Genomic DNA, 26,969 nt, shown 5'->3' with positions numbered 1-26,969 from the left:
CAGTGCCTTCTCCGAATATTATTGAGAGCCTACTAACTTTAAGGTGCTAGGTTGGGTCTTTGGGAGACAGAAATTAAAGACACAGTCCCTGCCTTTAAAGAGCTCAAAATCTAGTGGGGAAAGAGGTGAATAAACTAATCCTATTAGAGTGACAGGTCTATGAAGGGGGCAACGCAGGGTGAACTGAGGGGGCAATTAGTGGAAATTGAGGTGGAAGGAAGAGGTATAGAGGAAAGCATTCCACAGTTGTTGACATCATAGTTGTTTTGAAGCATGAATAGGAATAAGTCAGGAGAAGTGGGATGTGAGGTAAGGGGTCAATATTTGCCTTTGCATCGAGTCAAATCCTGCACTGCTGAGTCACTTGACTATTCAGTGCAATCAGATGATTCTTAGCGCATAGCTACAGGATGTCTTTTCTTTGACTGCATTCCTCATCGACTATAGCCTTTCTTGGCCAATGAATCAAAAGAACTTCTGGTTTGGTGATCCTATGTTCTTTACTGATAGAGCCCTATTTCATATTTATCTCTCCCTTTCTTCATACCAAATCTAAATGAGCATATAAATTTGTAACCTACTGTTACATTCATGAAGACAATAAAAATGTTGTTTGCACTGGTCTGCTAACTAGAATTATCACACAGTTTGGACATTTTTCTTCTGATATATTTTGTAAACTTTGTGTAAAAGTTCTCCCTTCTAGTAGTTTTCATTAATTGCAAATACATATGCCCCATGGGCTTATTCAGATAAATTGATAATCAGGCTCCCATCTTCTGGTCTCATAGTGAAAGTTTCATAAGTTTCTTAATGCAACTGTGTTCAGAGGGGTCCTGCCTTCACAGGATCCAAATGTTATTGTTCCCATGGACTCCTTCCTCCTCCTCACTCCTCCTCACTCTTCTCCTCCTGCTTCTCCTGCCCTCTCTTATCATAGCACAACAGAAACTTGGAGCTCAGTGAACAACAGGCAGATCCAGAGCACACGGCTCTGAGATGGGCTGAAGGGAGCAACGTGGCCACTGCAGCCAGATAGGCCCTGGATATAGACCCAGCCGAAGGCAGCCTGAGGAATTCTAGCGACAGGGCAGAGCATGTTCATGTTCAGAGGATAGTGATGGGTCATGGTGAGCCATCCAGGCAGGTGGGTAATCTGCCTGGAATTTTTATTGTCTTTGCATTGAAATTACACATTAATTGAGGAAGATTTGAAATATTTTTACTATTAAGTCAGCAGCCACAAATGTAGTCTATGTTTCCATTTATTCAACCTTCTTATGTCTTTTAATAGAATGTTAATATTTTTCCGTAACAATGTCTTGTACATTCACTGTAAAGTTGACCCCCAGATGCACTATAGTTTTGCCACTATTGTGAATGATACTTTATTTGGGTGTTGCTGGAAGAGAACGCTATGGATTTTTGTGTTAATCCATATGATTTTGTGTTAAGGCAAGTTTGCTAACCTCTCACTAATTTTAATACTTTGTTGGATTTTCTACATAGATGATTCTGTTGTCAGCAATGAAGGATGATTTAATATATTGTATTCCAATGCTTGTTTGTATCGGTCATCAATTGCCGCAAACAAATTGTCCCAACGTAGCAGTTAAAGACAACAGATATTTAGTATCATACAGTATCTGAGGTCAGTGATTGAGGAATCTGGTCTGGTATTAGAAATCACACAGCATTACTTCATTTTATTCTATTTGTTAGAAGCAATTCACTAAGTCCAGCCCAAGATCAAGGGGAGAGAAATTAGGTTCCACTTTTAGAAGATACTGTTAGAATTTATGGACATATTTAAATCACCACATCTTACAATCTTTTCTCTTTTTGTCTTCTATTTAGAAAATTTTATTGTTGAGGCCATCAAATAACAGGTTAAATAGAATCAGAGATCATAATAACTTTATTTTGTTCAAGACCTTAAAGGAACTGATAGCTTGTGAGGTTTCTTCATCCACTACCATGTGGACCTTAGTTTTTTGGTATAAAGTCTATCAGATTAAAAGAGTTCCTTTCTCTTCCTGGCTACTGAAACTATTATTATTTGAGCATAACTAAATGCTAAACTTCATGAAATACCTTTTGCATTCATAGGTTTTCTTTTCTTCCCTTTTCTTCTGTTTTCTCTTTTAAGATAGGTTTTCTGATATTAAACCATTCTTGCATTCCTGGGATAAACTGCAGTAGGGTTGTGTTTTTTAACACAAAATTAGATTCACTTAGAAAGTAATTTATATAGGATTTTCCCCTATATGTTCATAGGCTAAATAGATCTGTACATTTTTCCTGTGCTATCCATACTGGTTTCAGACTCAAGGTTTCATTAGTTCCTAAAATGAGTTGGGCAGCTTTCCTCCTTTCTCTGTTCTTCACCTTGGAAGTCTTGCAGCATGCCTCCGAGGGAGGCTGGCCTTTTCCTTTCCATGCACCCGTTTATCTACATTGACTGGTCTACTTGCTCCTCTGGCCCCTGACTTACTGCCTCACTTCCAGTTCATGGTTTGCACCTTCTTTCCTGGCTCTGTGTTGCTTATACAGGCACAGCTCAAAGATACTGTAGGTTGGGTTCCAGACCACTGAAATAAAGCAAATATTGCAATAAAGTGAGTCACATCAATTTTTTTGGTTTCCAGGTACCTAAAAAAGTTACATTTTCACTATACTGTTGTCTATTAAGTGTACAATGGCATTGTCTAAAAAAAATGTACATGCCTTAATTAAAAAATGTTTTACTGTTAAAAGTGCAAACTATCATCTGACAACACAAGGTTGCCACAAACCTGCAATTCATTAAAAAAAGAAAAACCCTGAGATCTTTGCAAAGTGCAATAAATCAAAGTACAATAAAACAAAATATGCTTGTATACAGCAGGGGTCTAAATTTATACTATTTGGGTCAGATGTGTAATTAAAAGTGAAAGTGAAGTCACTTGGTCATGTCCGACCCTTTGCCTACCAGGCTCCTCTGTCCATAGGATTCTCCAAGCAAGAGTACTGGAGTGGGTTGCCGTTTCCTTCTCCAGGAGATCTTCCCAACCCAGGTATCGATTCTCCTGCATTGCAGGCAGACACTTTACCATCTGAGCCACCAGGGAAGCTAATGGTAATTAATGGTAACTGCTTTATTCTGCATAGATGACTCAGGCTTCCTCATGAACCCTTCACTGTCAATGATGGAGGCAGGGGAAGTGATATGAAGCCATGTGGTGTGCTAAAATTTGTCAAATAGCAAAGAGTATCTTTATATTTTACTGTTTAATATAACAACCTCACTTTGAAGAAATATTCTCCCTCTCCCTTTTAGGTTCCAAGATGGCTTCTTGGATCCAAGGGAAACTGACTTGTGTTCATGGTGATGAGGGGAAAGGAGGCTGGTGGCTTATCTGCATGGCATTTACTCAACAGTGGACATAGCTAAAGAGGCATCAGAGACCAGAGAACAGCAGACACACCTGAGCTGACACCAGGCAGCTCCTCTAGTCACTCAAAGACACACAACATACCCAGGTGCTTTCTTAGGGAAGTACACTGGGGGTTGGGGAACTTTGAAAAGAAGACAAATGGTCCCGGTAGGAAGTTTGGACATTGAACTTGACTAAATATTTATCCAAAAGAAAATAAACTAGAATGAATTCCTTTTTAAAACTGAGAGACATTGCACTTACTTTAATTAGGAGATTTAAGTGTTTGTTTTCCTTACTACCCAGTGGTATGTGGCTTGAAAACAAGATCAGTTATAGAAACATAAAGAATGGTCCAATTTTTACACATCTCATTATAGTGGATAAAAATCTGATATATGAACCAACAGATCTTGGCTTCCTTATCTTGGAATCTCACCCACCAACAGACTTCATGTCACCCGGTCCCCACTCATCCTATCCCTTCCTGGCTCTGCCAGAGAGGAGACAGGTATTGGATAGAAAACTGTGGACGAGTTCTGGCCGTGCTGCTAGCTGGCTGTGTGACTGCTCTGCCTCTTAATTTTCTGATCCATAAAATGGGAAGATTAAGGTAAATGAAGTTTAAAGTCTTTCCAGCTTTATGGATTTTTTTTTTCTTTTCACAATCTTTCCTGCATCCTAGCACCTTCTTCTCCTTCTCACCAGAGTGTATGTAAACTGAAGGGAAGGTCAGACTCTCCAGATCATTTTTTCCACTTTATCCGGCCCTTTCACTGATTTCTCTGCTGAGTTGACTTAGGCAGCGGTCCTGCTGACTGCAGAGTGGCCACAGCGGTTAGAGCTGGTTCAAGTCTGTAACTGTTCCTTGTGGCCTCCTGCTCCTCTCACCTGCCTCTCCTTCCCACTTTCTTGTGAAAAATCCTATTGGCATTTCATACCCTTCAAGTTCTACATCATACAGCCTGTGTGACTCTAAATGCTGGTTTTAAAAATCAAAAGCACCAAAGCAGAGAGTCTGTTTGGATCAGGAAGGCAAGAGTACACTTTCCTGATAACACTGTTTCCCCAACAAAACATAAATCTGAACAAATGGATCTACTGAATCACTGGTGCTGGGGTGCACTCTTTTTCTCTCTTTTGGCGCCTGGTAGGGTTATTTCCCATCTTCCAAAGCCGGAGCCCTAATGAGCTCCAGGGGGACAGAAGTCTGTCAATCACAGGGTACTTTTCAAGTATAGTCATCTCAGCCGCATCAGAGAACCACAAGGCATGAAATAATTAGAAAGCCCAAAGTAACTGCTCTGTTTTACAAGAGCAAAATCCGTATGTGGATCATTTACATAAACCTGTCACTTCCCATTACAGTTCTAATGTAGGCTGGGCAGTAATCGCAGGCCTGCTGTCGGGGGAGGGGAGGTCAAGGTAGGCTGGGCCTCCATATTGGAAGCGCAAGGTACGCATGTGCTATGCCGGCCGCCGCCCCCACCTTCACCGACTACTGATTTAAAGTATCTTTTCTTTCCGTTAAAGAAGAACTATTCCTGCTGCTATGGCAGCAGACCCGTGCTTAAGAGAGAGAGAGAAAAAAAAAGCTTTTGCATCAAGCTATTGTTAGGGGAGAATTCACTTTGAGAAGCATTTCAAAGCTGATCCGATTGGGGAAAGAATCATGTTAAATATTTGCTATGAAATATTTATAAGAAGAGCACAAGAGCAATTGACAAAGTTGCCTGGGAAAATAAGCATTTCTCCTCATTTGAAAATTTGGGGAGTGGGGGTGGGGGGTTTAAATGCCCTAGGGAGAATTTATATAAGTACAGATACGTGTGTGATGTTTGTTCACAAACGTGTGCGTGCACACATGCACACTTGCACACATGGTTGAACGGGTTGATAGGATTTAGGTCAATCTGCATCTGAATGCAGTTTCCCAAATATGGCAGCAATAAGAGGTCACTGAAGACTCTGTGATAATTGTGTTTGAAGAGGCACTGTACTGATGCCCACAGAACGAGATGCCCTGGACTCAGCCTGGCCGGCCACAAGGTACAGCAGCAGCTATCTTATAGGTGCTCCTCTCCTGTCCACACCCAGGAAAGGCACTCGTGAGGAGGAAGATTCCCCAAGCCTGACCCTTCATCCTATCAGCATAATACTAACAATGCGTTGAAAAGGGGAAAAAATGGTATGTCTGAAACCAGACCTTCTGCTTTTAGAGGATGTATTTCTATCTTACCTGCTTATGGAGTTTTCAAAAAGATTTAGCACCCAAACCCTGCCCACCTGAACATACAGTGTGTAATAAACATTATGTAATGAAAGGTGACAATGATGTGTTGACTTACATAGTTAAAGAAGCTCTGCATCAACTGTGTATATTTTCAATATCTGGGGGTTCTTCTCTCTATTGGGAAGAGAGAAATGAAAATATTCTGTCTAATGCAGTGTCTCCAATAAATCAATCACTTATTTAACCCTTAGCCTTTGCCACATGAGCCTTGTGAACACTGGACATCACATTTTATATGACTTTGCAATTAACATAGTGTAATATGATGAGTGTAAGTGAACAGGTAACTGGGTAATGCATACACTGTTACTGATGCTTGTTTTAATCCAGAAGTCCTATAGAGAATTTTACTGTAGGCCAGTTTTATTAATCAACAAACACATCATAAGATTCTGGCCAAAAGAGCAAGTGGCCTGAAACAACCAGTTGCAATAATCTCTGCCGTACACGACTCTATCTGAGAGGTCCACAGCTGCCTAACGGTGAGCGAGGCGGGCAGGGGGAAGATGCTTGGGCGTGATATGGGTCTGAACCACAGCCAGCCTGTTTCTTATCTGAGAGATCACCAAGTGGGAAAGCATTGTGGATGGATTTAAATCAGCCTTTTTCTCTATCCCTCCTCCCTTGCACACAACAAAAGTCTAAATCCCTTTTCAGGCCAGATTGCCCCATTTCCCTGCATGGGCCAGGCAGATTGGAAACATGTTTGTCATTCAGCTTTTCTCCAGGCTAATCAGGAGACACTGGGGTGGTGGGATTTCTGCCTTTCATCTATGGAGCCTGCCTCTAAAATCAGCCGCGTGGAGGCCGCTGGGCCCACTCGAGAGCGGGGCTGCCTGTCATCTCTGCAGACAGATATAAAAATACTGTTAACCACGAGCCTAAGCAGAGGGTTTAACAGGGATTTGAATCTAAAATGTGATACTCGACATAGACTAACTTGATCTGGTCCAACAGAGCCGAACCCCTTATTCTGTTCTAACAAAGTGTGTCACATAATGGAGGAGATTTTGATGGGATTTACAACGTCTCTGTTTCAGGCTAGATGCTGAATAGATCTAAACTGTGAATGAACATTTCTGCCTCCAGAGTGGTCACAAGGAGAGGCCTTGGCCGGCCTGCCTCCTGAATCAAGGTCCTATTGACAGGACAGCTTTCAAATTCACCAAGGTGTGGTCCAGCGCGAGCAGTGACAGCTGGGCTTGGCAGGTGTATAGCAGGGGATCGTTCTGTGCAGAGCCTCACACAGTGCAGAGGGTCACTACACAGTGATTCTCACATCTTCTACATTGGGAACCCCAATGAACTTTTGAACCCCCCAATTCTGGAAAATAACTGTTTGTAAAGACAGTGGACACCAGTCATGAGGAGGCAGTATAGAGTGGTGGAGAGGGTCCAGCAGGGATTGGTTTGACTCTTGGCTTCTCTGCTCAACGTGGGATCTTGACCAGATTACTCTCTACAATTCAGTTTCCTCATCTATAGTAAGGAGATGGTGATAGTGTCTTTTCTTTGGAATTGTTGCAAGGAATACAAGGGATAGTGCATGTTAAACATTCAATCTAGCCTGGGTATAAATGCTTGATCTATAATACTGTTTGGCTTCCCAGGTGGCACAGTGGTGAAGAATCCACTTGCCAATGCAGGAGGCCCAGGTTCAGTCCCTGGATGGGGAAGATCCAGCTGTCACAAGCCACTACAATACTCTTGCCTGGAAAATCCCATGGACAGAGGAGCCTGGTGGGCTACAGTCCATGAGGTCACAAAGAGTCAGACACGACTGAGTGACTGCACATACACACACGTAATATTATTAGCTATTGCTTGTAGTTCGTGGCAGTTGAGAATGGTTTGGGACCTTCCTTCCACCACATGCTGGCTCATTCTTAGCTATTGCTGTTTGGAAAAGCAATGATAAAATTTTTTGTTGTAAACATCAGTGATACAGTGACATCCAGTTATATTCAACTATCAAGAGACCACTTGGGAAAGTCCTATATTTCAGGCATAAGCAAAATCTAGAAAACAGTATAATGAACACTCATGGATATACCACAGAATTTTGACAAATTTTAATATTTTGCCATACTTACTCAGATCTTTTAAATGAAATGTTAGGCATTTGGTTGAGTTACTTGCTACTTTCCTTGAGCCCATTCTTCCTCCTACTTTCTCATCTCTGCTCTGAGATAACCACTGTCCTGAATTTGAGCTTTAATTATTACCATTGCATGTGTGCTAAGTCGCTTCAGTCGTGTCTGACTCTTTGTGACCCTATGGATTGTAACCCATCAGGTTCCTCTGTCCATGGGATTCTCCAGGCAAGAATACTGGAGTGGGTTGCCATGCCCTCCTCCAGGGGATCTTCCTGACCCAGAGATCAAATCCTCATCTCCTGCATTGGCTGGCAGGTTCTTTACCACTAGTGCCACTTAATTATTACCAGATATGTTTTTAAATTTGATATAGCTGAAGCAATAGCTATGTATGCCCAGAAGCAACATTTAGTCTTGTTTTATACCAATGTAAATGGTGTATTGAAAAGTCCATCACTGACTTTTTTCATTTAATATTGTGTTTTTATATTTATTCATACTTCTACATTTTAATAAATCCAAATGGATAAATTTTTACTATGGTATAGACTTTCATTCATTCTCTTATTGGTAGGCATATAGGCTCTTTCCAGTTTTCCTTTCTGAAACAATTCCAGAATTAATCTTTGTGTGTTCTTGTATATGAGTGCCTGTCTATGGCATGTATCTAGAAGTGGAACTGCTAGCTCCTTCAGGGCGTACATTTTCATCTTCATTAAATATTGTCAAATTGTTTTTACCACTAGCAGAGTATGAGGGTTTAGAGAGATATTTATATGGAAGGGAATATATTAAAAAGGTTTACTCACCCAACTTTCTTTGAGTTTCTAGAAACGATTTAGGAGGTGATAATGGCTGCTCTCTTAGAAGCAGCTTTGGAGTGCAGGTTATTTTTTTCCTCCCTGTGTCAATTAACCCCTTTGGACTGTGGTCCTGGTACAGCCCAGTGTTGATAATAGAACGTGCCTGGAGAAAACCAGACACTCAACTTGGGTCAAGAGGTTAGGAAACAAATAGTCGCCTGCGGTCCTTAAATACTCTTCTTCCTGAGGCACCCCCACTAAAATGAAGCTCCTAAAAATAAAACAGCCAGGCTGAAAATGGTTCATTAAACAACGTCACATCTTGAGATGCATGCTCCTTTGATAACAGGGCGCACATACAGAAGGGAAGGGGTAGAGAGGGCTGGGTAGACAATGTTGCGTCCTGGACACTTTTTTTGGCCATAGTCACTGCAGCGCTTATCCTGTGGTATAATGGATACATTTCACATTCCCCAGAGACCCGATGCGCTCTTTAAGATTGAAAAGATGCTTGAATGTCTTTAAATAAAGTACAGTCCAGAAATAATTTTACATAATTACACTGGTAAGGAAGCAACTGATTTTATTTTAGTTCTGTGTGAAGTGAGTCCCAGGAATAGAAAATTAACAACTAAAAAGAGATGTGGACCAATTTTTCCGAGTTCTTTTGGGAGAGAGCAAGTCCTTCTAGATGATAAAATGGTAAATGTTACATGCACACAATTCCAAAGCCAAATAAAATTATTTTTGTAGTGCTTACTTATTATTTTAAATCGTGAGTGCCATTACTTCCCTTCATTCTTATACCTAATTGTAAGTTGACTGTACTAGGAAATGAACTATAGTTAATTTGACTGTTGACTAACAACCAAACTGAAGCCATAAAGGGCAGACTGTTGGCATTAATTAGAGACTTCTGTTTGGCCTTTAGATTTTTATCTCTTTGACCTTGTGCCTCCTCTAATCTGGCTAGAGGGTTTCTGGGTCAAATGAAGGCTTCTGAGTTGCTGGACTGAGAACTCTGCACTAGCTTGCTTTTTCTACATCAGGGAGCTTGCCTCAAGGTCATAATGCTGAGAACTCCCAGTTCAAACCAGGTCAAAGGACCTCAGGTTTTCTCAGACCCTGAATAGGAAGGAGATTTCACTTCTTTTTCTCCCTATTACAAAACATCTCTCCATTTACACAGGTCTTGGAAAGCAATCCCCATAACCTCAGATATGCAGATGACACCACCCTTATGGCAGAAAGTGAAGAGGAACTAAAAAGCCTCTTGATGAAGGTGAAAGTGGGGAGTGAAAAAGTTGGCTTAAAGCTCAACATTCAGAAAACAAAGATCATGGCATCTGGTCCCATCACTTCATGGGAAATAGATGGGGAAACAGTGGAAACAGTGTCAGACTTTATTTTTCTGGGCTCCAGAATCACTGCAGATGGTGACTGCAGCCATGAAATTAAAAGATGCTTACTCCTTGGAAGGAAAGTTATGACCAACCTAGATAGTATATTCAAAAGCAGAGACATTACTTTGCCAACAAAGGTCCATTTAGTCAAGGCTATGGTTTTTCCTGTGGTCATGTATGGATGTGAGAGTTGGACTGTGAAGAAGGCTGAGCACCGAAGAATTGATGCTTTTGAACTGTGGTGTTGGAGAAGACTCTTGAGAGTCCCTTGGATTGCAAGGAGATCCAACCAGTCTATTGTAAAGGAGATCAGCCCTGGGATTTCTTTGGAAGGAATGAAGCTAAAGCTGAAACTCCAGTACTTTGGCCACCTCATGCGAAGAGTTGACTCCTTGGAAAAGACTCTGATGCTGGGAGGGATTGGGGGAAGGAGGAGAAGGGGACGACAGAGGATGAGATGGCTGGATGGCATCACTGACTCGATGGACATGAGTCTGAGTGAACTCCGGGAGTTGGTGATGGACAGGGAGGCCTGGCGTGCTGCGATTCATGGGGTTGCAAAGAGTCGGACACGACTGAGCGACTGATCTGATCTGATCTGAAAAGCAATCAAAATTTCAATACACACGGGGTACTAAGCTCCTGGGTTTAACTGCTACACAATCTTCTCACTTGAAAAACTGTTGTAATGATATGTGCTGAGCACTGGGCTAAGAGCTCATGTATTATCTTTTTCAATACTTATTTTATGTTATGATTTAGATACTGTTTATTCTATTGTTGGGCTTCCCGGACAGCTTCTTTGGTAAAGAATCCACCTGCAATGCAGGAGAACCCAGTTCTATTCCTGAGTCAGGAAGATCCACTGGAGAAGGGATAGGCTACCCACTCCAATATTCTTGGACTTCCCTGGTGGCTCAGCTGGTAAGGAATCTGCCTGCAATGTGGGAGACCTGGGTTCGATCCCTGGGTTGGGAAGATCCCCTGGAGAAAGGAACATCTACCCACTCTACTATTTTGGCCTGGAGAATTCCACTTTCACTTCACTATTGTATTGTTGTTGTCTAGTTGCTCTGTCGTGTCTGACTCTTGGCAACCCCATCGACTGCAGCACACCAGGCTCCTTTGTCCTTCACTGTCTCCCAGAGTTTGCTCCAATTCATGTCCATTGAGTCAGTGATGCTATCTAACTATCCCATCCTCTGCTGCCCCCTTCTCCTATTGCCTTCAATCTTTCACATCATTGGGGTTTTTTCCAGTGAGTTGACTCTTCACTTCAGGTGGCCAAAGTATTGGAGCTTCAACTTCAGTCCTTCCAATGAATATTCAGGGTTGATTTCCTTTAAGATTGACTGGTTTGATTTCCTTGCAGTCCAAGGCATTATCAAGAGTTTTCTCCAGCACCACAGTTCAAAAGCATCAATTCTTTGGCACTCAGCCTTCTTTATGATCCAACTCTCACATCCATACATGACTACTGCAAAAACCATAGCTTTGACTACAGAGCTTTGTCAGCAACTCGATATCTCTGCTTTTTAATTTGCTTTCTCTAGGTTTGTCATTGCTTTCCTTCCAAGGAGCAAATGTTTTTTAATTTCATGGCTGCGGTCAACATTTGCAGTGATTTTGGAGCCCAAGAAAATAAAATCTGTCACTGCTTCCACTTTTTCCTCTTCTATTTGCCATGAAGCGACGGGACCATAATCTTAGTTACTGTATAGATACCCACCCCCCCAAATGTAGTGACTCAAACAGGGTAGAAATATATTTTTCTCATGAATCCAGCAAATGCATGTCTCTGTTCCATAGAGTCAACCAGAGACCTAGGATGGTGGCGTGGGTCCTCATGATTGCTGCTGATGTTACTGTTGTTACCACTTCTAGCAGCAGGAAGAGGAAAGAGAGCAGGAGGGTGCTCCTCCACCATCCCTACATCCTGACCTAGAAGTGACACATCTAATTTTGATTCATATTCCACAGAGATAATTTAGTCATGGCCACACCTGGACATGAGAAACACAAGGAAATATAGTCCAGTTCAGCAGTCATGTATTCAACTATTATTCTACTGTTGAAAAAGTAGAGAAAGGAACGCTGGCACTGCTATCTTATTTATAGATATTCACACTTCTTTGAAATCTTAACTATACTTATTAACCCATCAAGTCTCTGGGCAACTTGCAGTCTCTACCAGTTATTACCTGTATTCTACTACTGAGGCAAGTTTGATTTAGCAAGTTTAAATAACTTGCCCAAATGTTATACACTTACTAAGCAGAGGCAATGAGATTCAGACCAGGCAATTTGAGGCTAAAGGTTCAGCATTTAAGGACCATTTATACCGATTCTATATTGACAGCTGTATTGAATAATTAATTCATTGGCAAGTTACTGTCCTTTAAACGAATACCTACTTGGCTCTGCAGGAAGAATGAGGTAATCAGGAATTTTCCACTGTGGGAATAGTGGAGACGAGTCCCACAGTTTCCATTGTCGGAGTTCAGGAGGCTACACGTCTGCAGAGTGATTATCATGTCCTTGGAAGTGAGGTTTCTGTGGTATAGGTAAAATACCTCTGGATTTTCGTGGTTAGAGGATATTAAGTGACAAAGGAAGGTATTACTTTAAGTCATCTCTAATTAGGTACTTTGGTTTAACACACCCAGTCAAGGATATTTTGAGCTGAAGCTTAAAAAATGCTGCCTCTTTAAGTATAACTCACCATTAATGCTTAGATGAAAGGTATTCTGAACCTCTGGGACCATGGTCCATCAGCTCAACTTTGTCACCCATAAAATGACAAGAAAATAGTTATTTTACTCACATTTCTAGTCAGAGGGTTGGGGGAGGAGGGAGCAATTTAGGTGTCCCTGAGGGAGAAGAAGGAAAAAAATTGTGTGAAAGATCAATGTTATTGTAATTTAATTAAATGAATGATGTTGAATTTGAGCCACAAGAATGAATGCTAATTTGTGTAACTGTTGAGTTACAAGTGCCCCAAACAATTAATGACCCTCCTTAATTCAAGCAGGGCTGTTCTTAAAACACAGTGTGAACTCATGGGAAATTGCTTAATCTCTCTAAACTGCTTCATCTGTAAAATGGGCAGACAAATGAATATTTTTTGTTGTGAGAATTAAATGAGATAACTCAGATATCAACATTTGCATATTAAATGGTGATTACTGAATAAATATTAGGGATTATGGCAACCCTCTACAAAATGCATTGTCAGTGCTGGTGGGGGTTGCTGTGGATCACTAATTTTGTAAGATTATGAAAACAGAGTTCTGTGGAGGGAGCCCTTAACAAATTCATTCAAAATATTAATCCAGAACTTTGCTAATGCCAGCTCTCAAATATCGTGATGGACTAAAGATTTCAATTAAAGTCTTATTTAATCTTCCCAGGCAAAAATAATCACTCTCCTCCCTCTGATCTCTTTGCTCTTTGTTCATCATTCCATTATTGTACTTAGCACATTGTGTCACAGAAATTTATTTGCCTGTTTGGATTATTTGCAAACTTCACTGGTGATCAGGTGGTGTATGAAATCCTCTAGGTCAGGGACCATATTTCCTGGCTCCTGGCCTGGTGCCCGGGACAAAGCAGGGTCTCCATAAATGTTTCTTTAATGAGTGGCTAAGTGGCCTGGTGGAGGTTGCTAGCCCTTTAGACAGGGAATCTGGAAATGCCCTGGGTTGTATTTTTCTGGTTTGCCAATAATCAAGCCATTTCACACTCAGTTTCCTCATTTGATAAATATTCCTTCCAATGTGCTTCCCTTGAAAAGATGCTGTGATAATTAATGAGACTCCTTGGAAAGGAGCACTATTCTCTCCCCCTTTGAAGTTGGCTTTTACAAGAAAATATATACAAGGCTGTAAAAATTCTGTTCTCCTTCCTGCTTTTTTCTTCCTCAAACCCAAAGGTCCGGGAGAGATTATCTGCCTATGAGACTTCCATTTCCTACATGCTTGACTCCCAGGAGCATCACCTGCACTGTCCCTGGGCCACCCGTCCAAGCCCTCAGGGCTTCCCTTTTCACAAATCCATGAAAACCCGAGAAAACTGGAAAACCCAGCAGCTTGAGGCTTGTCAGAGATGGCCCAGGGGAAGCACTGGTGATTCACAGATGCTTTTTAGCTCCTCTGTTCTTCCCAGGGTTGTCCACGGCTTCACTGGAGAACCACCCATGAGGGTTTGTCAGGGATTCTGTATGAGGAGCTGGGCCTGCTGTGCTGGCCTAACACACTGCACATACAGGCGAGTTCTCACATCATGCTGGAGTGCTGTCGGGCAAATAGAGCTGTGTACAGAGTGTGTATAGGGCAAGAGGAAGCTCAGAGACAGGTGAACTGTGGGCTGCAGCTGAGAGAACGAAGAGCCACATTGGAGGAGATATACCCAGGCCAGGTCTGGGGGATGAAGCAGATGAACTAACTTTGTGAACTTGGACTTAACCTCATGATGCCTCCATTTCCCTCATCCACTTTCATGCATTGGAGAAGGAAATGGCAACCCACTCCGGTGTTCTTGCCTGGAGAATCCCAGGGATGGGGGAGCCTGGTGGGCTGCTGTCTATGGGGTTGCACAGAGTCGGACACGACTGAAGTGACTTAGCAGCAGGGCTAATAAAACAGATAAATAAAGCAATTTGTAAATTATAAGATGCTTTGTAAATATTGATTATGAATTATATCTCTGAATTACCTTCTGTAAGGAAAGCAGTGAAGATGTGGCATGTAAGACCCTCCCGAGGTTTTTTCAGGGGGGGTTGGGAAGGAGGTTGTTGTTGCTGCTTTTGTTTTGTGTTTTGGTGTTTTTTGGCTGCTCCACTTGGCTCACAAGATCTTAGTTCCCCAACTGGGGATTGAACACAGACCAGACAGGGACTGGGAAGCCTGTGGTAGGCCTTTTCCTGCTGGCAGCAGCCACCCAAGGGAAGCTTAATAGTTTACAGAGGCACTCTAATGAGAATGCAAAAGGAATAATGCACTAGGTTTAAGGTGACATCTAGTATTTACAACCTAACTTGGAGACTGGCAAGATGTTTTTCTGCACACCTGGGCATGACCCCATCTGAGTTGAACTTCCATTAACTGTTTCATTTCTAAATCTCTAAGATCAAAAAATGTCACTTACTCCCACTCAGTTACTTTCCAATCAACTTATCTTCACATTTACCAAAATGTCTAGCCCCTTGACCCTGACATTTCCTCCAGGCCCTTTCTGACTTTACTTTTTCCACTATCTAGCAATCACTGTCTTGTCAACCGTCTCAACTCATTTGTCCCGTACCTTTTTAAAGAACATGCCTCTCTACACCGCAGCCTCTGTGCGACGATCCGCTCAAGCTCAGCCTTCTGAGCCTTGCTAGAGAAGACCGTGCAACTGTGAGAGCAGCACTGCTCTGAATTCACAGTTTCCAACCTCAGCTGCCGCCTGCCATTCTTCTCTAACAGGACCATATTTTAAAATATTATTGGATGTACCTTCCCTTGCTGGTAGTTCCCGCTGCCCCCATGGAAGCCCAGGGCGTCCCTTGCTGCAGGGAGAAGGCAGTAGTAACCAGCCAAGAACAAAGGCGTCAGTGTTGAGCTTCTCCAAAATAGGCTCTTGAAGCTCATTTCAGGGAAAATAGATTTGAAAGCCAAGATTTTCATTTGTAAGAGCCAGGCTTTGTTGAGAGACGAGAGGATGTGTGGGTTCCAAGGAAACAAAATCAAGAACTAGAACATGGTTGATAGAGATCAGCACAGAGCAGGGAGATTGACTGGTACACTCCCACGTGTGAGGGTTTCCTGTCACCCCGGAAGGCAACAAGACAAAGCTGAGGAAACACAACAGATGCCCAGAGGGCCCGATAAGAGGGGTGGAGGGCCAGCGAAGAGAAAGACACGAGTATGGAAGGAAGGCTGAGCAGGGTAGGGGTGGAGGGGGACAGAGGAAGAATGCATATCTGCTGGTGAGATTTGGGAGCCCTGGAGCGGAAAGAATTTGCATAATCCTTCAGGACTGGGACTCTGAAAGAAGGCTGCTCCTGATAGCAGAGGTATAGTGATCCTGGTAGCATGGAGCGGCCACAGTCAAGGGAAAACGCCATGTTTAAGTAGAGGGATGTCCTGGTAATGGCTGGGTCCTCCCGTCCCCTCCACGTGCATGGAGGTCATCTAGCTGGAAAGGCAGGGGGTAGAGGGGACCTGGCACCAGAGGGTGAAGGATGCCTCCTCTGCACAGCCCTTCAGTGCCAAGGTTTTCACCAGGCTTCCTCTCCTCAGGCCCTACACTCAGCTCCTGTCTTAAACAGATCATTCTCAAATTTGTGACTCTGAGCGGACAGATTCTGCTTCATAACTTTACCCACAGAGCCCGACTTACGATCGAATCTCAGAGTATGTTTATGTTTCTCGGTTGAATGAGTGACCTTTTGTGGATCCTCACTGAATTGAAATTTCGCAGCATCTCTGCCACTTTAAAACAATATAGTGTTTCATATCTTTGGCTTGCAAATAAACCTTTACATACATTTGTTGAAATATAATCATCTCATTATAGCGTTTCACATTTGAGACAATAACTAGTGTATTTGCCATTTGGCAGAAGAAATTTAGAAATAATAATATAACATTTTTGGAATAATATAATGTAACCTAAATGTTAGTTAACCCAAAGCTTCATCTTTGTGATAATAGGTTTCTAGTCCTTCCAAAAAGTATCCAGAAGTTACTCATGGAAATCCCTAAGGGATGCCTTATTTGCACCCACAGATCGGGCTGTTAGGTATTGTCACCACATGACGCCCACTGCACTCATCTCTGCCTTTGGGTCTAGAGTGTCCACGTCTGTTAGCCATGAAGCCACTTTGAAAGTGTTGCTTCTGCCACTGCCCATGAGGTGAACAGCAATGCCCATGACAAAGCTATTTAAATGCCCATCTTTGGGATATCAAAGTATAGCAAAGACATCACAACTCCCACATCCTGCTGCACCCTGTGCCTTGTTCTCTGTCTTCCTCAGGAGTTTTGCCACTGGTTTCACCATTTACCCTCTCCTCATGGTCTGCTTGTCTCTCAGACTTAACTCATCCTGTTCATCTGCTAGAGAGAGACTTGGCTGCATCTTGTCCACACGCTTGCCTCTTCCTTCTGCTCAAAACAGGCTTCTACCAGCAGGACCCAAACTCTAATCACCCCAAACTAGACCCGGCCCCCAACAAGTCTCCTAATTTTGTACTGAGATCCGGTAATCCCCAGTCTTGTACTGGGAGGGGAAACAATTCTTCTAGATTTTAGCTTTAAAATTTGATGTTTGAAAGAAAATGGCGTTCTGGAGCTAGATGGTGATAATTTTAGCACACGACTGAACTGTACACCTAAAAGTGGGTTAAAACGGTTTAAAAATGATTAAAATGAGTTAATTGTTTCAATTCAGGACATATAAAAGGAAAACTGTAAATATTTACATAATTTTAAAGAATTTTTCTTTTTTTATAACTGCGAAGGAATAGGGAAAGAGAACTAGAAAAGTATTTGTAACATCCTTCAAAGTTACTAAATGAATTGGGTCAAATGTCTATGAAATCCTTTTGCAGTGTGCACTTGGATTTGCATAGACAATTTCTATTTTTATCTTTCCCACTTTATTTCTTCCCTTGGTGGAGTTCTAGTATCCATCAAGAGAGAAAAGTTGTAGAAACAAAACGAGGCTTTGTGTGTCCTTCACAAGGGCTGATTTGTTTTGGAAAGAATTTCAAGGAAGTAAGGAATCTTAAAACTGTGTTTTTATATATATACAGTATTTAGTTAAGCTTTCTCCTATCACTGAAGACCCACTTCACCAAATGCATATGTAATTCTTATTAATATTGGTGAATCAATGAGCAAAAGAGAATTGCAGATCACAGGGTCCGTATGATTCTCAGCTTATTCAAAGGCCTTGTTTCCAGTGGCCAAATACAAATTCTTCATTTACCACAAACCCCAAAATGTGGGAAGAAGATAGCTGAGTCAACAGGAAATAAAGGAGACAACTCTCAAACTCTGTGCAGAGAATTAAAATGTTACTGTTCCCACATTCAGACAGAGACAAGCCCTTGCTTTTAGGAGCCGGAGACTGCCTAGCTCTGACCAGCTCAGATAGTGCACAAGGACACTATGGGGTCACTACATAAGAAGTTTATTTTCAGTGAAGAAAGAGGATAAAATCCTACTCCAGGGTACTGTTTGCACCAACGTCTTGGAAATAAGAACAACACTGGTGTGTAGTTTGAGTCTCTCATACTTATGACTTCTAACCAAACAAATCATAATCCCACCCCCTAGTCAGCCAAATAACCTTACGTGAAAGCTATATCTGAGGCACTGCAGGCCTTTAAACAACAGCTTACTCATCGTTCTCATGTCTCCTGGAATGGAAACAGAATGAGTATTCCTTATAGATTCAAACACCAAACCACAGAGGTTAAATGATTTACCCAAGGGTCGGCAAAACAGCTTCTCCCTGGGCAAAGCAGCATTGTTACAATTTCTCAAGAGATCCACACCAGTGCTTATGTTGTTTTGGGAGCCCTTCCTGTGGAGGAGAGTTCAGTTCCCAAACTTGGGAGGTCAATGCCATCACTGTTCTAATAAGCAGTTTTCCCAGTCAGATTCTTTTGCCGATGCTTGACTGCATCTCAGACAGTTTTACAAAATGGCGAAGACTGCCGCCTTCCCCACCCACCACGCCTCACTGGATATGCCTGGTGTTCATCCTTCGTTTCTTGCTTCAGCTTAATTTTTAAAACTGCTGCAGCCTTTCACTAACCTAACGTAAACTCTAATACCTCCTTAGCAAGTCGTTTGGGTGCACTATCCTGATGCATAGCGACGCCAGGCAAGGGAGACGTAGAAGTCAAGGTGAACGCTGAAGACACAAGACATCCATGCTATGCGCCACGAGAGCAAGGGTCTTACTTGTGAGATGTGGACAAAGGGGGAATATTCTAACAGGTAACCCACCCACAGGCATGTAAAGAGATATATTACACTTGGGGAACCCATTTCCTGACTGCATTTAAACCAATTAAGAAGAAGGAGAATCAGTTTAGGCACATTTTTCTTTAAAGCCATGTATTGGATTATTTAATAATGAACACACCAGGATGTCATCCAATGATATAGTGGGATTCATGTTCCTGCAAAAATTTAGTACCCCAAAAGCCTGGGTGAGAAGCAATTTCTGTCGTCTATTCATTCAACAATGATTTAGTTCACTCCTACAGCATGCAATATGGATTTACATGGCTTTTGACACTACATAGAGTAACTGATTTAAAAAGTTATTCGGAGGGGAATATATGCTATCTCCTCTGCTTCCATGATCCTTTCAGCAAACGTTAGCTCACATCTGTTTCTGCTGGGGTAGGAATACCATCCCAGGGTATTCCTAGGAATACTCCAAGGGGAGAGCAGCATTCTGTCATCATATTCTAGCTGCCATCTTTAAAGGAAAAGAAATTTATGTTAAAACATACATGGGGGGACTTCCTGGTCCTGTCCAATGTTCCTCCTATTACTCCTGACAGTAGATACTCATCACCCTCCAAGAACCAGCCTCCCCTGTGGGAGGAGAATACACCCATGCGAGTGCAGGTCGCTGAATTAATAAGGGAGGGGGCCCTCATTGCCCCCTTTGAAAGACACTAACCCTTTTAGAACCTTGAGACCTCAATACTGGAGATAAATATTTTTCCTAATAAGTGCCCAGATGGAAAATGGTATGCACTTTGCTTTTTTTCAGGGTCCAAACTCAGTTGCAGGCAGAACTCTCTCTGAAAGTTTCAAAGGCGAGCTAAAATGTGCCGGCATACCACCAAGCTTCTATAACTTTTCCAGATTGTGGGCATTGAAACAGAACAAAGGGGGCCCAGAAAAAGAGGGACAGAGGCTGTCAAGACCAGCGCCAAGCTGACAAGACTTTTCTTCCAAGTCTGCATGGTCTGACTTACCTTGCCACTCTATATTGAAGTGAGCTAAAAAGATAATGCACAAAGGGGGAAAAAGTTGATAATATTCCTATCTCATTTACTTATAGGTATTATCTATGCAAAATTATAGCTCACAAAAGATTTATACAGTAGTACACCAAATATTATTCATAATTTATTTAAAAATCTTAAAGTCTGTGACCACAAGAAACTTTAAATTTGATATGCTAACCAAAATAAATAATACTTTGCTTTTAAAATCCCAACACTTTATTTTCATTATGAAAGCTAAATTCAGAAATGTCTTTGCAATGACTATATTATAGTTATCAGGTGAATGATTATACAGAAATAAGTCATGTAGAAATGGACATATCTCTGTGATTAAAATGGTTCATCCAATGGTCATGCATAAGCAAACCAGGATTTAAAATTTTCTATGCTAACAGTCTGTGTTATTAGAAAAATTATCAAAAAGTTTAATAAATAGTGAGGGGAACGTAATTCACAATTGTAAAATGAAACCAGTGTTCAAGGGATATTTGCACACTGATAGGGTAATAAATAACCTCCTTGGTAATATCAGACTCACCAGTGAAATCCATTTACACTTTCTGGTGCACTTTCAGATGGTAGTTTAGGGCCATAAGGAAGATGAAGCCAGCATCTTGGTCCTTATCCTGCCGCCCTCTGCTGCCACTGCATCTGAGGATAGCGTTTTGTGAGCCCACTGCAGAGTTGTGTTTTTGTGTGGGAAGTTTAGCTGGGCATGGTTTCCTGCCTTTAAATTCTTGCCCTCCCCTAAAGTCAGGGAGTTGGGCAGGGGAAGGGAAGAAAGATGCTCCAGATAGAAGACACCAGCAAGTGGCAACATGTATGTTTGTGACATCAGTTAACACAGCAAACACACACACACTGACCTAAGGCAATGTGCCCTGTGTCATAACCGCCCTTTGTTTCGGTGAAATTATATCATTCAGGAGTCTCTCTTTATCAGAGAATGTGGGTGCCCTGGAATGGCAGGAAGAGGAGTCTCTTTCCTTGCCATAGTTAGTTAGGGGTGGTCGCTCAGTCGTGTCTGACTCTTTGCGACCCCACCGACTGCAGCCTGCCAAGCTCCTCTGTCCTTGGGATTCTCCAGCCAAGAAAATCCTCCCCTCAAATGGGGTGATGCCAGACTGAGAGGGAGGAGAGACCTAGCACCCCTGGAGGAGGCTTCCGTTCTGGGCAGTTGGAGCCAGTCCCTGCCTGTGCACGGCCTTCAGGAGGCTGGGTGAGGAGGGGCACAGCACCCCCTGGGACTGTGTGAGCTCAGGCTCAGCTCCACTGCTCTGTCTCACTTTTGCTCAAGTCCTGCCCAGGGCTTCGTCTGAGGGCCAGGGAAGGGTGCGCTCACCACAGAGATGCGGGATCCTGCAGGGCTCAGCCTCCAGCCTCCCCTGGACTGCTCCAGAGTTGGGTCTGTGGAAACATCCAGGCGTCCAGCCGTGGTCTGGCCTCCCCAGACGTGCCGGAGCCCCCCAGCCCCGCAACGCTCCCCCTTCCTGACTCTCACTGCTTTGTCACCCCTTTGTTCACTTCCTACATTTTCACTCAGATGTGGTTTCGTGTTTTCTTTCCAAGGCATATTTTGCATGGAAGAATGCTTTCAGTGCGCTGAGGCCCTAATTGCCAAATCATGGTTGCCAAAACATGTTATTTTGGCTTCAAGCTGGTACAGAGCAGGAGGCATTTCCCCTTTTTGGTGAAGGAAAAAAAAAAAAAAAACAAAAACAAGAACCTTCTTCAGCAGCCCAGGGGCCAGCAAAGACAAGGGGCTGAGGCCTCTGTGGCCCATCCAGCAGCCTGTGAGGGTGACCCCACTCCAGTCAGCCTCTTAGTCAGGGTGGCCGAGGTGACGGGCCCTGGCGTAGCGGGCGATTCCGAAGTGGGGCAAGGAGGAGGTGCAGGGCTGGCTAGGGTAGGGGGTGAGGGGCACGGGCAGAGGGTGGCCTGAGACCAGCTGCCACCGGGGGGGTCCCTGCCCTGCCCGGTGCTGCCCCAAACACTGCTGCCTGAACACTGCAGACACACGTGTCCAGCAGGCACAGGGATTCCAAGTGGAGACAAACCTGGGGCCCGGGGAAGCAGGGGGAACTGATCAGTATGAGCTGTATTGCTGCTAATTAAGTCCTGATCCCCTGGCTCCACTTGAAACCAGTTAGGGAGGGGGATCGAGTTCTGAGAGCAGGTGCTAACTGGTTGCAAAAGCCACGTCGGTCATTTCAGGAAAAGGTTTCGCAGGTAGCTCCAATGAGGACCAGCTCAGGACCAGGCTTTGCCGAGAAAATTCATCACTGAACGTTGCCTCAGGACGCCAGGAGCGCGGAAGAACCCTCCTCTTCCTGTCAAAAAGAACTGTTTTCCCATCCTCTGTTTTCCCCTCGGTAGCTGACTTTCTCCTTGCGTGGACAATGGTGTAATTTAGAAGCGAGTAAACACTCTCCCGGAGATACCAGCGGCAGCCTCTTTGCAGCACAGACAATATGGTATTTGTTGGGGCTCAAATGCCAGTCCAGAGTTGGCCCCACACAATCCGGCTCTCTCCTTTCCCAGACTGTTGAAGGAAAAAAAAAATTCTGATCACACATGTGTAAACACACTTCATTGCAAATATTTATTTGAAGGAAGCCTGAGAGTTCTGTGAGTATTGTGTGCGTGTAAAGAGGAACTATGATAGAGTGTTAAGTACCTGGGAATACTCTAGCGTATTTTCTTCTTCTTCAGAAACTTTGCCCATGCTCTAGAAATTTTGGCCTGAAATAATGGCTGGGCATGGACTGGGCACTTCTGTGTGCCAGGGGCTCTGCCAAGTGTTTTACACAAATCCTTGTTTAATCTTTACAACGATCCTGTGAAATGGGTGTGGCTTAGGGAGGTTAACTAACACATCTAGTAACTGACTGGCCAACCACTTGAATTCTACCTGAGCCTGTATCTTTTAATGCAGTCCTGTTATCCCATCTCCCAGCTCCGGATCCTGAACAGAAAGAGCAAAATATCTTGCTGTGCGTGCCCAACAAGTAACAGTCAATGAATGAATGAACACACGGGGCTCAGGTAGTATTAAGGATTAGCCCCAGTTTCATATTAAAACAGTAACCTGGGAAATGGTTCTACTATCTGTTAAGTCTACCAGTCTGGAGATCTCATAGTTGGGGGACATATTTGTACTGATTAAATATATATATATATATTGCAAGGGTCTTCCTTTGATCTTCGTGGGACATGTTCTTAATCCTGGCAGCATCGGACCTACATTTGGCACATTTTGATGAAGCTCCAGGCAAGTTGGCTGAAGTTGCTGGCACTGACTCCAGGAATCATTATCAACATAATTTCCTTTTTCTTATGACATGTAATCCCTTTCCTAGCCTCACACCCGGATCTTCCGACTACTCTTGGTATTGGGAGCCTGCTGCTTTGAGTCATGCATCTAACCTCCGAGCACAGGCTTTCTCTGGAACGCATTCTGTGTTTATTGCACTATTTATTAGCTTTATAGCAACAGAGCCGAGTTCTTCTTTGGTGTCTTTCTTTTTTTTTCAATTTCAAAGCATTATTTACTACAATGCTGTTGATTTGTTTCTAGGCAGTTACACGTGTCTTTCTTTGGATTGTGCACGCTGTTCAGCCCCACAGAAAGAGTGGTTTGGATTCTCGTTAGCACCTGGACTAACTTGAAAGATAATTGAAAGCGTGGATATTTATGTGAAACATTGTTTTATGGTTTTTGATTAAAAAAAATATTTCCCTTGATGGTGCTTGGAGATACTGTGAGATGAGAAAGGACTGAACTCAACAATTAAAGCACAGAATCAGAAATGGTAAGGGGAGTTTTAATGACTGGATTTAGCTCTGATGAGGGCAGTCAGGTCCTGATTCTGTTTCATTTTCCAGCTCTTCCTCTGTCGTTTAGATTAATCTTGAGTAGTTCACAGGTTCTCTGGCTCTTTTTCACTATTGCTGTAATGAAGAAAGAGTGCATTTTTTTTTTTTTGGCCGGAAGATTTAGTTTAAAAATTGTAACACAAGTTAAAAGTGATTGATTAAGAGAATCCAGGTCCGCATACTCCCACCCACTTCTATCCACCATTTTCTGGAATGCTGTGTTTGCCCACACAGCTTAACTGTCGATTAAATTGCTTTCTTCCTTTCATCCATGTGGGTCCCTGTCTATGCAAACAGACTTCCCTAACTCTTTAGGACCGTGACCTTTAAAGTCTGCCTGAGGAATGTAAGAGAACTGCACATTTTACAAAACTGATGTAAGACTTGTTCAGAACTTCAGAAAAAAACTGCAAGGGGAGGGCCTTACATTGCATTTTTACAAGAGGCCCATTCAACAACACAGGATATGGCGAAAATAAAACAGGATTGGGTGGGATGCCTGTTTGGGTTCTCAGGGGGCCGAAATCAAAGAGGTGTGCAAACTATTCTGCATAAATCCCTGCCATCCGCTTTGATAAACAAGATTACGGACTTGAAAGGTCGATTATATATTCTTAAGGAGAAATGCCAGGTTCTTGTTAATGTTTGTGCCTGTCAGGATCTTAAAATAGACTTGAGTGAGCTAATCACATTGATGGCCACGTACAGCAGTGGGGTAAGAGCTTAATACAATTTTATTACCTCCTATGGGCAAATATTTGCCTCTTGGGACACACCCACTCCCTCCAGAATAGTCTATTGTAAACAATTGGCTCCCCTTTTACAAGAGCTGAAATCTTTATGATGTTTGGGAATGCTGAAACCAAAGGCTAAACAGCTTATTTGAATCTTGTCTGGCAGCCAGTAATGCTCACCAGTTGATTTTTCCCTCTCTTTTTTCTCACTACTATGCCCAAGGCATGTTCTAGAAAACTAACATTGGCAAAAGTTCTCTTCACCCTTCCTAGTTTTGTTCCTGGGAATGACGATCGGTGGGTTTTTTAGAATCTCGCATGTAGTTCCAGCAGACAAAGACCCCGCCTCCGTTTTCCTCGGCCTTCATAAACCTGAGCATTACTTCAAAGTCTCAGATCTCTGATTGAAAGAAGTGAGAGTTATTTCTGATAATATTGCTGCCAGGATTTAAGCCTACAAGATTTAAGCCAGACTGCTTGCCTGGCTCGTGGAAATGCAATGAGTGTCTCCCCCAAATGCTTTCTTATAGTCAAGTGGACACTCGGTTAACATCATTGCTCCTAACTTGTGTAGGTTGTGTTGTGAGGTCATGTGAAGCATTAATTTCAGTAATCTTCACTTGGCTCCTTTAACAGGGATAAACAGATTAAAAGAATGAGACTTTTTTTTTTAACGGAGAGAACACAGTATTTTTTTCTCTTCTTAACGTGTGGCTAGATGTGCTTGTATGCGTATTTACGTTCATGCTCACTCACAGAATTGCATTTCAGAAATATTTAGGACTGCTTAATATCATTCCCATTGTCAAAACTGGCTTAGTCTAAGCAGATTAATGCAATTCTGGCCCAAACGGGAATCATCTGTGTTCCAGCCAGCTTTCAAAATTAGGAAAGCCTAGTTGATTCATATGTAACTTCTAAAAATGTGTTTGGCTTGTTAATCATGCTTAAATTCTATCAAAGGAAACATTGCTTTTGCACCATCATAAGCCTCCTTTCAAATTATTCTCATACTTTTGGAGCCATGCAAGTTACCATTGTGGTGTATTGACGGTTAGAGGCATGTACTATGTGGTAGGTCTAAGTCGTGTGTGTTTATATATATGAGTGTGGGGTATTTGCAAGTTAGGTTAAACTGCTACATAAGTAGAACCAACACTGTATTGTGGTTTAAACACAACAGGAGTTAATCTCTTGCTCAAGTAAGAGTCCAAGGTGAATGACCCTGGCCAGACAGTGGCTTTCCTCCAAAGTGTCCAGGAAGAGAGGGAGGGAGACCTGGAGTCAATGTCTAGTAGTCTTTACCACCGTAGGTAGTTGTATGTGTCTAATATATGCACATACTCGTTTGCATTCAGGCAGCATGTGGGCATCTACCTGGCGCAGAAATCAGTATAAACAAATCACACACACACATCTATGCAAACCCAGGAATAATATCAGTTCCTCTTTTACAAAAGCAGTAACGTATATTAGGTTTCAGGAAGACGAAAGTCAATGTAAATGGCCCTGGCAGAGAATGCCTTTTCCTATTTTGTCTGCAATGGCGTTAAATCAAAAGGTAAAAGAAACAGTGATCAAGAGGGAGAGATTAGTGGTCCGGAGGACTAAAGGAAGAGGCTTTCTGCAACCTCCTCTTTCAGAGTTTTATCACCAGCCGCCCTCCTCCTTCACGTTTCCTCCTGACATCTATTCCTGTTTGTTCATTGCTACTTGAGAAAGTCTCTGTCCTCCCCTCCTTCAGGCAGTCCTGACCACCCAGGTCTTCAGTGGCAAAAAAAGATCGTGTCTTTTCCTCTCTACACGATGAATATGCCAGATGAGCAAGACACCCAAGAATATCCGTTATTTAAAAACATTACTAGATTACTGGCTCTAAGACAAAGGAAATGGCCGGAGTCCTTGTATCTGGTAAAGTCGTGGCCATCTGATGTGCCTGATAGCTTTAGAAGGCAGATATCTTGGAAAGAGTCCAGCTTCTTGAGTTGCTCAACACTTCAGCCCATACTGAGAGTGGAAAAGAAGGCAAAAGCTGCAACTTTGCCGAAGGAAGGGGGAAACCCACAAAGAAGCCAACCTGACATTTATCAGCATGAGCTCTTTTGTTTTGGTGACATAACACACCCTGTCAGTTCCTGGCATGCTTATTTTCTGGCTTGCCTGAAGTAACAACAATGCCAGTTACTAGAAATACAGAAGCTATAAATGGTAACTGATAATATTATGCATATTTCTAATGACTTGAAAAAATATGTTTTCAGAAAACTGCCTTGGAGGCGCTAGTTTCAGTTCTGTAACTCAAGGGGTGATAAGATTAAGCCGTG

The 26,969-nt window shown here is 42.7% G+C and overlaps 1 long non-coding RNA gene across 1 annotated transcript; it reads right to left on the bottom strand.

Annotated features, from left to right (window-relative positions):
* Positions 1–1,681: 1,681 nt before the first annotated feature.
* Positions 1,682–20,840, bottom strand: LOC132345477 (uncharacterized). Its single transcript, XR_009494822.1, has 3 exons — positions 20,574–20,840; positions 5,765–5,823; positions 1,682–2,591 (listed from the first exon to the last, which is right to left on the bottom strand). It is a non-coding gene; the product is annotated as an uncharacterized lncRNA (long non-coding RNA).
* Between the last annotated feature and the right edge of the window lie 6,129 nt (positions 20,841–26,969).

The sequence above is a fragment of the Bos taurus genome, chromosome 6, assembly GCF_002263795.3.
Source record: "Bos taurus isolate L1 Dominette 01449 registration number 42190680 breed Hereford chromosome 6, ARS-UCD2.0, whole genome shotgun sequence".
Lineage (NCBI taxonomy): Eukaryota > Metazoa > Chordata > Mammalia > Artiodactyla > Bovidae > Bos > Bos taurus.
This window is presented reverse-complemented; position numbering and strand designations above follow the sequence as displayed.